The sequence below is a fragment of the Arachis stenosperma genome, chromosome 9, assembly GCF_014773155.1.
Source record: "Arachis stenosperma cultivar V10309 chromosome 9, arast.V10309.gnm1.PFL2, whole genome shotgun sequence".
In the NCBI taxonomy this organism is placed as follows: Eukaryota; Viridiplantae; Streptophyta; class Magnoliopsida; order Fabales; family Fabaceae; genus Arachis; species Arachis stenosperma.
Window position 1 is genome coordinate 67,442,734 of NC_080385.1, and position 15,986 is coordinate 67,458,719.

The 15,986-nt window shown below is 40.5% G+C and overlaps 1 non-coding gene across 1 annotated transcript; it reads left to right on the forward strand.

Moving 5' to 3' along the window:
- The first annotated feature begins 10,372 nt into the window (after window positions 1-10,372).
- On the forward strand, window positions 10,373-10,480 carry LOC130953837 (small nucleolar RNA R71). Its single transcript, XR_009075998.1, has one exon. It is a non-coding gene; the product is annotated as a small nucleolar RNA R71 (small nucleolar RNA).
- Window positions 10,481-15,986: the final 5,506 nt, after the last annotated feature.

Sequence of the window (15,986 nt, forward strand, 5' to 3'; positions counted from 1 at the left end):
TCCGCTTTTTTACTTCCTTCATTGCTTTGCATCCAGTTTTTGGTAAAGTTTAATTTTGCTGTGATGCATGTTGTCACTGAGGCCTTTGTTTTCATGGAAAGATTGTTCCTTCGATGTCTTTTTGCCATGTTAGTAATTGTGATGACTTTGGGTATGAACAGTAACTTTGCTGACGAACCTTTGTAGGAAGTAACGATTTTTTGATGGCTCATTTTGATTTTATGTCATTTGCCTGTTTGGGGTGGGATTTATTTCTCTAAAAAAGGTGGCGTCTTTGATGACTTCTTCTTGATACGTTTTGCTGCTTGGTAGTTCCGTTTGCTGATAAGCTGAGACTGTGAATTTGGAAGGTAGTTATTTTGATGACTTTGTTTGATTTGTAGCTTTTTTGGGGTAATGTCTTTCTTTTCTTCTTGGGATGTCACTTTTTGAGAGAGGGCTTTTCTTTATCTTTGCTGAGAGTTTTGTTGGGATGTTAGTCTTGTAGGTTTTCCTGAGTCCTTGTTCCGTTAACTGCCTCCAAAGGATTCCCCTGGATCTTTTTGGTGTGGGTCATCGGATTTCTTTTTGTTGTTTGTACTGCGCTGGATTATGTTGTCCGAGTTATTTTTATTTCGTCCGAGATGTTTTTGCCTTTTTAGTAATCCAATCTTCTTTTCTTGTTTGTAGGACTAGTTGGCCATGTCTTCTGGCAAAAATTTTGTCGAGGCGTCTTCTAAGGTTCCTGAGGGGATGTCCGATTGGCTGGACTCCCTTGTGTTGCTGTGTGTTTCTTTAGCCAATTCTGAATTTTGTGTAGTGCTTAGAAGACACCACTGTATTTGTAGCAGTGAGGATCAGGAGAGCAATTATGAGTTAGTGGCACCTGATTCTGATGATAGAGTTTGCTTCCCTGTCCTGACTCAGGGGGGACGTCCCTTTTTCTATGCATATGACTTCTTTTTCAGCCAAATGAACATCATCTTTCCTTTTACTTCTTTTGAAACTGACCTGTTATGGTCCTGTAACGTAACCCCCTCTCAACTTCATCCGAATTCTTGGGGCTTCATCAAGATTTTTCAGCTGGTTTTTAAAAAATTTTCTGTTACACCTTCTCAAACTCTCTTTTTTTATCTTTCGTGTTGATTGATGAGCGGATAATTTTATATGCTTTTTGGCATTGTTTTTAGGTAGTTTTTAGTAGGATCTAGCTACTTTTAGGGATGTTTTTATTAGTTTTTATGCAAAATTCACTTTTTTGGACTTTACTATGAGTTTTTGTATTTTTCTGTGATTTCATGTATTTTCTAGCTGAAATTGAGGGACCTGAGCAAAAATCTGATAGGAGGCTGACAAAGGACTGCTGATGCTGTTGGATTCTGACCTCCCTGCACTCGAAATGGACTTTTTTGAGCTAACGAATTCCAAATGCCGTGCTCTCAACTGCTTTAGAAAGTAGACATCCAGGGCTTTCCAGCAATATATAATAGTCCATACTTTATTCAAGTTTCGACGATGCAAACTGGAGTTCAACGCCAGTTTCATGCTGCATTTTGGAGTAAAACGCCAAAAACACGTCACAAACCAGAGTTAAACGCCAAAAACACGTTACAACTTGACGTTTAACCCCAAGAAAAGCCTCTGCACGTGTAAAGCTCAAGCTTAGCCCAAGCACACTCCAAAGTGGGCCCCGAAAGTGGATTTCTGCACTTAGACTTATTTCTGTAAACCCTAGTAGCTAGTTTAGTATAAATAAAACTTTTTACTATTGTACTAGGGGTCTTTTTCCCTATTTTCGAATTCATATGCCATTTAGGGGGTGCTGGCCATTCGGCCATGCCTGGACCATCACTTATGTATTTTCAAACGGTGGAGTTTCTACACACCATAGATAAAGGGTGTGGATCTCTGTTGTTCCTCGAGTATTAATGTAATTACTACTATTTTCTATTCAATTCAGCTTATTCTTGTTCAAAGATATTCGCTGCACTTCAACATGATGAATGTGATGATCCGTGACACTCATAATCATTCTCACCTATGAACACGTAACTGACAACCACTTCCGTTTTACCTTAGAACGAGCGTGTATCTCTTGGATTCCTTAATCAGAATCTTCGTGGTATAAGCTAGAATCCATTGGTAGCATTCCTGAGAATTCGGAAAGTCTAAACCTTGTCTGTAGTATTCCGAGTAGGATTCAGGGATTGAATGACTGTGACGAGCTTCAAACTCTCGATTGTTGGGCGTAGTGACAGACGCAAAAGAATCATTGGATTCTATTCCGATAGGATCGAGAACCGACAGATGATTAGCCGTGCTGTGACAGAGCATTTGGACCATTTTCACTGAGAGGATGGGAAGTAGCCATTCACAACGGTGACGCCCTACATACAGCTTGCCATGGAAAGGAGTAAGAATGATTGGATGAAAGAAGTAGGAAAGCAGAGATTCAGAAGGAACACAACATCTCCACACACTTATCTAAAATTCCCACCAATGATTTGCATAAGTATCTCTATCTCTATTTTATGCTTTATTTATCTTTATATTCAAAAACCATTATAACCATTTGAATCTGCCTGACTGAGATTTACAAGATGACCATAGCTTGCTACATACCAACAATCTCCGTGGGATCGACCCTTACTCACGTAAGGTATTACTTGGACGACCCAGTGCACTTGCTGGTTAGTTGTGCGAAGTTCTGATAAAGTGTGATTCACGTTTAAGAGCTCCAAGTCTATTGGCACCATTGTTGATGATCATAATTTATGCGCACCAAGTTTTTGGTGCCGTTGCCAGGGATTGTTCGAGGTTGGACAACTGACGGTTCATCGTGTTGCTCAGATTAGGTAATTTTCTTTTCAAAACATTTTCAAAAATCTTTCAAAATTTTTTTCTTTGTTTTTGCTTCTCGAAAGAAATATTTTTGAAAAAAATACAAAAAAAAAATTTAAAATCATAAAAACCAAAAATATTTATGCAATTACATGTTTGGTGTCAATTACATGTTTTTAAAATTTATGCATTTTTTTGAAAAAAAATTCATGCATGGTGTTCTTGACAAGTCTTCTTGTTTGATCTTTAAATTTTCTTGTTTTGTGTTTTTGGTTGTTTTTCATATGCATTTTTGCGTTCATAGTGTCTAAACATGAAAAATTTCAAAGTTTGGTGTCTTACATGTTTTTCTTTTCTTGAAAATTTTCAAAAAAAAAAAGTCTTGATGTTCATCTTGATCTCCAAAGTGTTCTTGGTGTTCATCTTGACATTCATAGTGTTCTTGCATGCATCATGTGTTTTGATCCAAAATTTTCATGTTTTGGGTCATATTTGTGTTTTTCTCTCTCATCATTAAAAATTTAAAAATCAAAAAATATCTTTTCCTTGTTTCACTCATAAAATTCGAAATCTTTGGATTGACTTAGTCAAAATTTTTTAAAAATAAGTTGTTTCTTGTTAGTCAAGTCAAGATTTTAATTTTTAAAAATCCTATCTGTTCATACCCTGGGCCGAGCTGTCCGACCCGGGATGTTCTACAGGCAAAGCGACCGACCTCGTTAGGTCAGGACAACCCGACCTCTTCTCAAAGAACTCGGCCAAGTCACAGGAAAGCCCAAACAAAGGGCCCAAATAGAGGAACACGCCCCAAATCCTAAAGCGGCCCAAGCCTACAGAGAGAAGGGCGGTTCCCTTAAAGATAAGATGACCTCACTTAAAGATAAGATAAGATAACTAACTTATCTTATCCACAGAAGGCCACATCTCACCATTATAAATACACGGGAGCACCCAGGTATAACTCATACTCTGATTCTACTCAATACCTGCTTAATACCCTTGCTAACTTAAGCATCGGAGTCTCTTGCAGGTACCCCCCACCCTCCGGGGACGAAGGATCAGCACCACCACCAAGTCCAACAAGTCGGACACACCAGCTTCGGCCGATACCCACCTGCCAGACACGTCGGTTCCGACCAACACAGACGATCTCATCCAAGATCGACCTACAGTTTCAGGTAACCCTCAGAACATTGGCGCCGTTGCCGGGGAACCTGGAAGTCATCCCATTGACATGGCAGATGACCATGACAACGACCACGATTCAGGTTTGGAAGATAGAACGCCGCATAAAATCGCGGAGACAATACTCAAAGATAGTCCAGAAACCAATGGAGACAAAAATTCATCAAATCCAGGAGTAATAGAAGCACTTCAAAATCGATTGGAGCAACTCGAGAAAGAAGCCCAACATCAACGTGAAAAGGAAGAAGATCTACGCCGGGAGATAAGGCGGTGCAGAGAACTAGAAGATAAGCTTGTAAAACTCGAAGCCGATCTTAAAACTAAAGCTACTCGATCATCCGCAGAAGATAGCTCTCAGAAAGATTAAGATCCATTCACCAGAGAAATTATAAAGACCAAAACTCCAAAAGATTTCAAGCTTCTGGATATGACTCTATATGACGGCACCTCGGACCCGAACCAACATCTCAGCAACTTCAGAAGTAGAATGTACCTCACAGATGCCTCAGATGCAGTTCGCTGCAAAGCCTTTCCAACAACTCTCACCAAGACAGCCATTAAATGGTTTGACAACCTACCTCCAAAATCCATCTCGAGTTTCGACGATCTGGCCAAGAAGTTTGGTGCACGAAATTGTGATCATCAATGGCGCCATCAACATGGTACGCTCATTTCAATCTCAACTCTCTATCACAACTCCGCACAACTAACCAGCAAGTGCACTGGGTCGTCCAAGTAATAAACCTTACGCGAGTAAGGGTCGATCCCACAGAGATTGTTGGTATGAAGCAAGCTATGGTCACCTTGTAAATCTTAGTCAGGCAGACTCAAATGGGTATAGATGATGAATAAAACATAAAGATAAAGATAGGGATACTTATGTAATTCATTGGTAGGAATTTCAGATAAGCGTATGAAGATGCTTGGTCCCTTCCGTCTCTCTGCTTTCCTACCGTCTTCATCCAATCCTTCTTACTCCTTTCCATGGCAAGCTTATGCAAGGTTTCACCATTGTCAGTGGCTACCTCCCATCCTCTCAGTGGAAATGTTCAACGCACCCTGTCACGGCACGGCTATCCATCTGTTGGTTCACAATCAGGCCGGAATAGAATCCAGTGATTCTTTTGCGTCTGTCACTAACGCCCCGCCCTCAGGAGTTTGAAGCACGTCACAGTCATTCAATCATTGAATCCTACTCAGAATACCACAGACAAGGTTAGACCTTCCAGATTCTCTTGAATGCCACCATCAGTTCTTGCCTATACCACGAAGACTCTGATCTCACGAAATGGCTGGCTCGTTTGTCAGGCGAGCGCTCGGTTGTCAGGCGATCAACCATTCATCGTGTATCAAGAATCCAAGAGATATTCACCCAATCTAAGGTAGAACGGAGGTGGTTGTCAGTTACACGTTCATAGGTGAGAATGATGATGAGTGTCACGGATCATCACATTCATCAAGTTGAAGAACAAGTGATATCTTGGAACAAGAACAAGCTGAATTGAATAGAAGAACAATAGTAATTGCATTAATACTCGAGGTACAGCAGAGCTCCACACCTTAATCTATGGTGTGTAGAAACTCCACCGTTGAAAATACATAAGAACAAGAGTGATCATTGGCTTCGGCCCCAGAGAGGGAACCAGAAAAACCAAGATGAAAATACAATAGTAAAAGGTCCTATTTATAGGGAACTAGTAGCTTAAGAATTACAAAGATGAGTAAATGACATAAAAATCCACTTCCGGGCCCACTTGGTGTGTGCTTGGGCTGAGCATTGAAGCATTTTCGTGTAGAGACTCTTCTTGGAGTTAAACGCCAGCTTTTGTGCCAGTTTGGGCGTTTAACTCCCACTTAGGTGCCAGTTCTGGCGTTTAACGCTGGGAATTCTGAAGGTGACTTTGAACGCCGGTTTGGGCCATCAAATCTTGGGCAAAGTATGGACTATCATATATTTCTGGAAAGCCCAGGATGTCTACTTTCCAACGCCGTTGAGAGCGCGCCAATTGGGCTTCTGTAGCTCCAGAAAATCCACTTCGAGTGCAGGGAGATCAGAATCCAACAGCATCTGCAGTCCTTTTCAGTCTCTGAATCAGATTTTTGCTCAGGTCCCTCAATTTCAGCCAGAAAATACCTGAAATCACAGAAAAACACACAAACTCATAGTAAAGACCAAAAAATTGAATTTTAACTAAAAACTAATAAAAATATACTAAAAACTCAACCAAATATACTAAAAACATACTAAAAACAATGCCAAAAAGCGTACAAATTATCCGCTCATCACAACACCAAACTTAAATTGTTGCTTGTCCTCAAGCAATTGAAAATCAAATAAGATAAAAAGAAGAGAATATGCAATGAATTCCAAAAACATCTATGAAGATCAGTATTAATTAGATGAGCGGGGCTTTTAGCTTTTTGCCTCTGAATAGTTTTGGCATCTCACTCTATCCTTTGAAATTCAGAATGATTGGCTTCTTTAGGAACTCAGGATCCAGATAGTGTTATTGATTCTCCTAGTTAAGTATGATGATTCTTGAACAAAGCTACTTTATGAGTCTTGGCCGTGGCCCAAAGCACTCTGTCTTCCAGTATTACCACCGGATACATACATGCCACCGACACATAATTGGGTGAACCTTTTTAGATTGTGACTCAGCTTTGCTAGAGTCCCCAATTAGAGGTGTCCAGGGTTCTTAAGCACACTCTTTTTGTCTTAGATCACAACTTTATTTCTTTCTTTTTCTTTCTTTTTCTCTTTCTCCCTTTTTTTCGTTTTTTTTTTCGCTTCTCTTTTTTTTTGTTTTCACTGCTTTTTCTTGCTTCAAGAATCATTTTTATGATTTTTCAGATCCTCAGTAACATGTCTCTTTTTTCATCATTCTTTCAAGAGCCAACCAATCATGAACCACAAATTCAAAAGACATATGCACTGTTCAAGCATACATTCAGAAAACAAAAGTATTGCCACCACATCAAAATAATCAAACTGTTATAAAATTAAAAATTCATGCAATTCTTCTCCTTTTCAATTAAGAACATTGTTTATTTAAGAAAGGTGATGGATTCATAGGACATTCATAACTTTAAGGCATAGACACTAAGACACTAATGATCACAAGACACAAACATAGATAAACATAAGCACTAAAATTCGAAAAATAGGAAAATAAAGAACAAGGAGATTAAAGAACGGGTCCACCTTAGTGATGGCGGCTTGTTCTTCCTCTTGAAGGTCTTATGGAGTGCTTGAGCTCCTCAATGTCTCTTCCTTGTCTTTGTTGCTCCTCTCTCATGATTCTTTGATCTTCTCTAATTTCATGGAGGAGGATGGAATGTTCTTGGTGGTCCACCCTTAGTTGTCCCATGTTGGAACTCAATTCTCCTATGGAGGTGTTGATTTGCTCCCTATAGTTTTGTGGAGGAAAGTGCATCCCTTGAGGTATCTCAGGGATTTCATGATGAGTGGGATCTCTTGTTTGCTCCATCCTTTTCTTAGTGATGGGCTTGAGGTCATGCCTTCTCAGTTGAACCGGCTTCCCTCTTGAATCTCTCTTCCATTGGGCGCCCCCTTCACAAATGTCTATGAGGACTTGGTCCAACCTTTGATCAAAGTTGACCTTTTTTTTTGAGTTTGAAAGGGACCTCGGGGATCACCTTCTTCAAGGCCACACTTCATAGAAGTGGTCTTGATACACCCTTGAGACGAATCTCTCCATCTCCCATGACTTGGAGGTGGAAGCTTTTTCTTTCCCTTTCCTCTTTCTAGAGGTTTCTCCGGCCTTGGATGCCATAAATGGTTATGGAAAAACAAAAAGCAACGCTTTTACCACACCAAACTTAAAAGGTTTGCTCGTCCTCGAGCAAAAGAAGAAGAAGAGAGGAGAAGAAGAAGAAAATGGAGGAGATGGAGGAGGTTGTGTGGTTCGGCCAAAAGGGGGAAGAAGTAGTGTTTAGGGTGTGTGAAAATGAAGGAGTGAAGATGGGTTTATATAGGAGTGGAGAGAGGGTAGGGTTCGGCCATTATGGGTGGGTTTGGGAGGGAAAGTGGTTTGAATTTGAATGGTGAGGTAGGTGGGGTTTTATGAAGGATGGATGTGAGTGGTGAAGGGGAAGATGGGATTTGATAGGTGAAGGGTTTTTGGGGAAGAGTGGTTGAGGTGATTGGTGAATGGGTGAAGAAGAAGAGAGAGGGTAGTGGGGTAGGTGGGGGTCCTGTGGGGTCCACAGATCCTGAGGTGTCAAGGAAAAGTCATCCCTGCACCAAATGCTATGCAAAATTGCGTTTTGAGCCAATTCTGGCGTTAAACGCCGGGCTGGTGCCCATTTCTGGCGTTTAACGCCAGGTTCTTGCCCTTTCCTTGCGTTTAACGCCAGTCTGGTGCCCCTTTCTGGCGTTAAACACCCAGAATGGTGCCAGACTGGACGTTAAACGCCCATCTGCTAGCCTTACTGGCGTTTAAACGCCAGTAGGTTCTTCCTCCAGGGTGTGTTGTTTTTCTTCCTATTTTTCATTCTGTTTTTGCTTTTTCAATTGATTTTGTGACTTCTCATGATCATCAACCTACAAAAAACATAAAATAACAAAGGAAAATAGATAAAATATAACATTGGGTTACCTCCCAACAAGCGCTTCTTTAATGTCAGTAGCTTGACAGAGGGCTCTCATGGAGCCTCACATTTTCTCAGAGCAATGTTGGAACCTCCCAACACCAAACTTAGAGTTTGAATGTGGGGGTTCAACACCAAACTTAGAGTTTGGTTGTGGCCTCCCAACACCAAACTTAGAGTTTGACTGTGGGGGCTCTGTTTGACTCTGATTTGAGAGAAGCTCTTCATGCTTCCTCTCCATGGTGATAGAGGGATATCCTTGAGCCTTAAACACAAAGGATTCTTCATTCGCTTGAATGATCAATTCTCCTCTATCAACTTCAATCACAGCCTTAGCTGTGGTTAGGAAGGGTCTGCCAAGGATGATGGATTCATCCATGCATTTCCCAGTCTATAGGACTATGAAATCAGCAGGGATGTAATGGTCTTCAATCTTCACCAAAACATCCTCTACAAGTCCATAAGCTTGTTTTCTTGAATTGTCTGCCATCTCTAGTGAGATTCTTGCAGCTTGCACCTCAAAGATCCCTAGCTTCTCCATTACAAAGAGAGGCATGAGGTTTACACTTGACCCTAAGTCACACAGAGCCTTCTTGAAGGTCATGGTGCCTATGGTACAAGGTATGGAGAACTTCCCAGGGTCCTGCCTCTTTTGAGGTAATTTCTGCCTAGACAAGTCATCCAGTTCTTTGGTGAGCAAAGGGGGTTCATCCTCCCAAGTCTCATTTCCAAATAACTTGTCATTTAGCTTCATGATTGCTCCAAGGTATTTAGCAACTTTCTCTTCAGTGACATACTCATCCTCTTCAGAGGAAGAATACTCATCAGAGCTCATGAATGGCAGAAGCAAGTCCAATGGAATCTCTATGGTCTCATTTTGAGCCTCAGATTCCCATGGTTCCTCATTGGGGAACTCAGTGGAGGCCAGTGCACGCCCATTGAGGTCTTCCTCAGTGGCGTTCACTGCTTCTCCTTCTTCTCCCAAGTCGGCCATGTTGATGGCCTTGCACTCTCCTTTTGGATTTTCTTCTGTATTGCTTGGAAGAGTACTAGAAGGGAGTTCAGTAACTTTCTTGCTCAGCTGTCCCACTTGTGCCTCCAAATTCCTAATGGAGGACCTTGTTTCATTCATGAAACTTTGAGTGGTTTTGATTAGATCAGAGACCATGGTTGCTAAGTCAGAGTGGTTCTGCTTAGAATTCTCTGTCTGTTGCTGAGAAGATGATGGAAAAGGCTTGCTATTGCTAAACCTGTTTCTTCCACCATTATTGTTGTTGAAACCTTGTTGAGGTCTCTGTTGATCCTTCCATGAGAAATTTGGATGATTTCTCCATGAAGAATTATAGGTGTTTCCATAGGGTTCTCCTAGGTAATTCACCTCTGCCATTGAAGGGTTCTCAAGATCATAAGCTTCTTCTTCAGATGAAGCATCCTTAGTACTGCTTGGTGCATTTTGCATTCCAGACAGACTTTGAGAAATCAAATTGACTTGTTGAGTCAATATCTTGTTCTGAGCCAGAATGGCATTCAGAGTATCAATCTCAATAACTCCTTTCTTCTGATTTGTCCCATTGTTCACAGGATTCCTTTCAGAAGTGTACATGAATTGGTTATTTGCAACCATTTCAATTAGTTCTTGAGCTTCTGTAGGCGTCTTCTTCAGATGAAAAGATCCTCCAGCAGAGCTATCCAAAGACATCTTGGACAGTTCAGAGAGACCATCATAGAAAATACCTATGATGCTCCATTCAGAAAGCATGTCAGAAGGACATTTTCTGATCAATTGTTTGTATCTTTCCCAAGCTTCATAGAGGGATTCTCCATCCTTCTGTCTGAAGGTTTGGACTTCCACTCTAAGCTTACTCAATTTTTGAGGTGGAAAGAACTTTGCCAAGAAGGCATTGACTAGCTTTTCCCATGAGTCCAGGCTTTCTTTAGGTTGTGAGTCCAACCATGTCCTAGCTCTGTCTCTTACAGCAAAAGGGAATAGCATAAGTCTGTAGACCTTAGGGTCAACCCCATTAGTCTTGACAGTGTCACAGATTTGCAAGAATTCAGCTAAGAACTGATGAGGATCTTCCAATGGAAGTCCATGGAACTTGCAATTCTGTTGCATTAGAGAAACTAATTGAGGCTTAAGCTCAAAGTTGTTTGCTCCAATGGCAGGGATAGAGATGCTTCTCCCATAGAAGTCGGGAGTAGGTGCAGTAAAGTCACCCAGCACCTTCCTTGCATTGTTGGCATTGTTGTTGTTTTCGGCTGCCATGGGTTCTTCTTCTTTGAAGATTTCTGTTAGGTCCTCTACAGAGAGTTGTGCCTTAGCTTCTCTTAGCTTTCGCTTCAAGGTCCTTTCAGGTTCAGGGTCAGCTTCAACAAGAATGCCTTTGTCTTTGTTCCTGCTCATATGAAAGAGAAGAGAACAAGAAAATATGGAATCCTCTATGTCACAGTATAGAGATTCCTTGAGGTGTCAGAGAAGAAGAAAATTAGAAGGAAGAGGTAGAAGAATTCGAACTTAATCAGATAGAGTTCGAATTGTGCATTGAGAAGGAGTGGTACTCCATAAATAGAAGGATGTGAGAAGAGAGGAAGAAATTTTCGAAAATTAAGCGAAAGATTTTTGAAAACATTTTGAAAAACTTTAATTGATTTTCGAAAACCAGGAGTGGGAAAGAAATCAAGTAATTTTTGAAAAAGATTTTGAAATTAGAATTTAAAAAGATATGATTGAAAACTATTTTGAAAAATATGTGATTAAAAAGATTTGATTGAAAAGTTATGGTTTTTTTTTTTAAAAAAAAAATATGATTGAAAAGATATGATTTGAAAACGATTTTTAAAAAGATTTGATTTTAAAAATTACTGACTTGCCTAACAAGAAAAGATATGATTCAAACATTAAACCTTTCTCAACAGAAAAGGCAACATACTTGAATTGTTCAATCAAATCATTAATTGTTAGCAAGTATCTTTGAAAAAGGAAAGAAATTGATTTTGAAAAAGATTTGATTGAAAAGATATGATTTGAAAAAGATTTGATTTTGAAAAACTTTGAAAACTTGGAAAAAAAATTGATTTGAAAACAAAATCCTCCCCCTTGTGCCATCCTGGCGTTAAACGACCAGAATGGTGCACATTCTGGCGTTTAACGCCCAATGCACTACCTTTTTGGGCGTTAAACGCCCAACCAGGCACCCTGGCTGGCGTTTAAACGCCAGTCTGTCCTTCTTCACTGGGCGTTTTGAACGCCCAGCTTTTTCTGTGTAATTCCTCTGCTGCATGTTCTGAATCTTCAGTTCCCTGTACTATTGACTTGAAAATAGAACCAAGATCAAATAAACAATGCATGCAAGACACCAAACTTAAAATTAGACACTAGACTCAAACAAGAAACATAAAATATTTTTGGTTTTTTATGATTTTGAAATTTTTTTGGATTTTTCGAAAATTATATGGAAATAGAAAATAAAGGTTTCAGAATTCTTAATTTGGATTCTAGGAATCATTGCAATGCTAGTCTAAGACTCCGGTCCAGGAATTAGACATGGCTTCACAGCCAGCCAAGCTTTCAAAGAAAGCTTCGGTCCAAAACACTAGACATGGCCAATGGCCAGCCAAGCCTTAGCAGATCATTGCTCCAATAGCAAGATTGATAGAGATCAAAAAGCTCTTGTGATGATCAGTTGAAACCTCGGTCCAATGAGATTAGACATGGCTTCTCAGCCAGCTAGATTTCAATAGATCATCATGAAACTCTAGAACTCATTCTTAAGAATTCTGAAAAATACCTAATCTAAGCAACAAGATGAACTGTCAGTTGTCCATACACGAAACAATCCCCGGCAACGGCGCCAAAAACTTGGTGCACGAAATTGTGATCATCAATGGTGCCATCAACATGGTACGCTCATTGCAATCTCAACTCTCTATCACAACTCCGCACAACTAACCAGCAAGTGCACTGGGTCGTTCAAGTAATAAACCTTACGCGAGTAAGGGTCGATCCCACGGAGATTGTTGGTATGAAGCAAGCTATGGTCACCTTGTAAATCTTAGTCAGGCAGACTCAAATGGGTATAGATGATGAATAAAACATAAAGATAAAGATAGAGATACTTATGTAATTCATTGGTAGGAATTTCAGATAAGCGTATGAAGATGCTTGGTCCCTTCCGTCTCTCTGCTTTCCTACCGTCTTCATCCAATCCTTCTTACTCCTTTCTATGGCAAGCTTATGCAAGGGTTTCACCGTTGTCAGTGGCTACCTCCCATCCTCTCAGTGGAAATGTTCAACGCACCCTGTCACGGCACGGCTATCCATCTGTCGGTTCTCAATCAGGCCGGAATAGAATCCAGTGATTCTTTTGCGTCTGTCACTAACGCCCCGCCCTCAGGAGTTTGAAGCACGTCACAGTCATTCAATCATTGAATCCTACTCAGAATACCACAGACAAGGTTAGACCTTCCGGATTCTCTTGAATGCCGCCATCAGTTCTTGCCTATACCACGAAGACTTTGATCTCACGGAATGGCTGGCTCGTTCGTCAGGCTAGCGCCCGGTTGTCAGGCGATCAACCATGCATCGTGTATCAGGAATCCAAGAGATATTCACCCAATCTAAGGTAGAACGGAGGTGGTTGTCAGTCACACGTTCATAGGTGAGAATGATGATGAGTGTCACGGATCATCACATTCATCAAGTTGAAGAACAAGTGATATCTTGGAACAAGAACAAGCTGAATTAAATAGAAGAACAATAGTAATTGCATTAATACTCGAGGTACAGCAGAGCTCCACACCTTAATCTATGGTGTGTAGAAACTCCACCATTGAAAATACATAAGAACAAGAGTGATCATTGGCTTCGGCCCCAGAGAGGGAACCAGAAAAACCAAGATGAAAATACAATAGTAAAAGGTCCTATTTATAGGGAACTAGTAGCTTAAGAATTACAAAGATGAGTAAATGACATAAAAATCCACTTCCGGGCCCACTTGGTGTGTGCTTGGGCTGAGCATTAAAGCATTTTCGTGTAGAGACTCTTCTTGGAGTTAAACGCCAGCTTTTGTGCCAGTTTGGGCGTTTAACTCCCACTTAGGTGCTAGTTCCGGCGTTTAACGCTGGGAATTCTGAAGGTGACTTTGAACGCCAGTTTGGGCCATCAAATCTTGGGTAAAGTATGAATTATCATATATTGCTAGAAAGCCCAGGATGTCTACTTTCCAACGCCGTTGAGAGCGCGCCAATTGGGCTTTTGTAGCTCCAGAAAATTCACTTCGAGTGTAGGGAGGTCAGAATCCAACAGCATCTGCAGTCCTTTTCAGTCTCTGAATCAGATTTTTGCTCAGGTCCCTCAATTTCAGCCAGAAAAATACCTGAAATCACAGAAAAACACACAAACTCATAGTAAAGTCCAAAAAAGTGAATTTTAACTAAAAACTAATAAAAATATACTAAAAACTCAACCAAATATACTAAAAACATACTAAAAACAATGCCAAAAAGCGTACAAATTATCCGCTCATCACAACACCAAACTTAAATTGTTGCTTGTCCTCAAGCAACTGAAAATCAAATAAGATAAAAAGAAGATAATATGCAATGAATTCCAAAAACATCTATGAAGATCAGTATTAATTAGATGAGCGGGGCTTTTAGCTTTTTGCCTCTGAATAGTTTTTGCATCTCACTCTATCCTTTGAAATTCAGAATGATTGGCTTCTTTAGGAACTCAGGATCCAGATAGTGTTATTGATTTTCCTAGTTAAGTATGATGATTCTTGAACACAGCTACTTTATGAGTCTTGGCCGTGGCCCAAAGCACTCTGTCTTCCAGTATTACCACCGGATACATACATGCCACAGACACATAATTGGGTGAACCTTTTCAGATTGTGACTCAGCTTTGCTAGAGTCCCCAATTAGAGGTGTCCAGGGTTCTTAAGCACACTCTTTTTGTCTTGGATCACAACTTTATTTCTTTCTTTTTCTTTCTTTTTCTCTTTCTGCCTTTTTTTTCGTTTTTTTTTTTCGCTTCTCTTTTTTTTTTTGTTTTCACTGCTTTTTCTTGCTTCAAGAATCATTTTTATGATTTTTCAGATCCTCAGTAACATGTCTCTTTTTTCATCATTCTTTCAAGAGCCAACCAATCATGAACCATAAATTCAAAAGACATATGCACTGTTCAAGCATACATTCAAAAAACAAAAGTATTGCCACCACATCAAAATAATCAAACTGTTATAAAATTCAAAATTCATGCAATTCTTCTCCTTTTCAATTAAGAACATTGTTTATTTAAGAAAGGTGATGGATTCATAGGACATTCATAACTTTAAGGCATAGACACTAAGACACTAATGATCACAAGACATAAACATAGATAAACATAAGCACTAAAATTCGAAAAACAGGAAAATAAAGAACAAGGAGATTAAAGAACGGGTCCACCTTAGTGATGGCGGCTTGTTCTTCCTCTTGAAGGTCTTATGGAGTGCTTGAGCTCCTCAGAGGCAGCAGTTACACTACCCACAAGGTGACCCTGAAGCTCACCATAATTAACCCGAGCTGTTTCCAAATCCTCCCGAAGACGCATCAATTCCCTATAAGCCGAGACATAGCTATCCTTATGTTTCAAAGCCATGTCTTCGGCCAGCTTCAGAGAAGCAGCAAGGGCAATAGAGCTGGCCTTCTCACCCTCCAGTTCCTTCTCCACCTTGGCTAACTTCACCTCCAACTCCTCCTTCAGACCCTTGATTCGATCAAATTCTAACTTGGCCTCCTCCATAAAAGATTTGGTAGCATGAACCGGAATCCCCTGAATTGTTCGAAAAATAGCCGCACCCATATGGGCCATCTTCACACTATTTTGGGTAATAAAATACAAATGCTTTAGAAGAGACACGTTGTCCATGGAAAGCCCACCATAGGGGGCAATTTGCTGGTCAACAAACTCAATGGCATCAAAGTCTGGGGCATCCAAGTTAAAAGGCTCGGATGTTTTTTGCTTCTTGCTAGAAGGGGCACCAGGAGCTGCTGTAGAAGATTGTGGAGGATCGACCAGACGAACCCGAGGAATAGGAATTACTTTCCTCGGCCCGGGAGAACTCGGAATAGGAGGTTTAACTAGAGCTTGGGAAGACCCCTCGCTGACCACTTTGGCCGAAATGTTTAAAGCAGCAGTTGCCTTCTTCGCCTTCTTGAAGGCCTTCATGGAGTCATTGTTCTTAGACATCTCTGCAAACACAAAAACAACCACGACAAAGAGTTATAAAAAAGGAACAAAAAAGGAAATAAATATAGAGGCAAGTCGGACCAATAGACAAACAAATACCCAAAGCAGGCCGAACCAAGGACGGATCATTCAG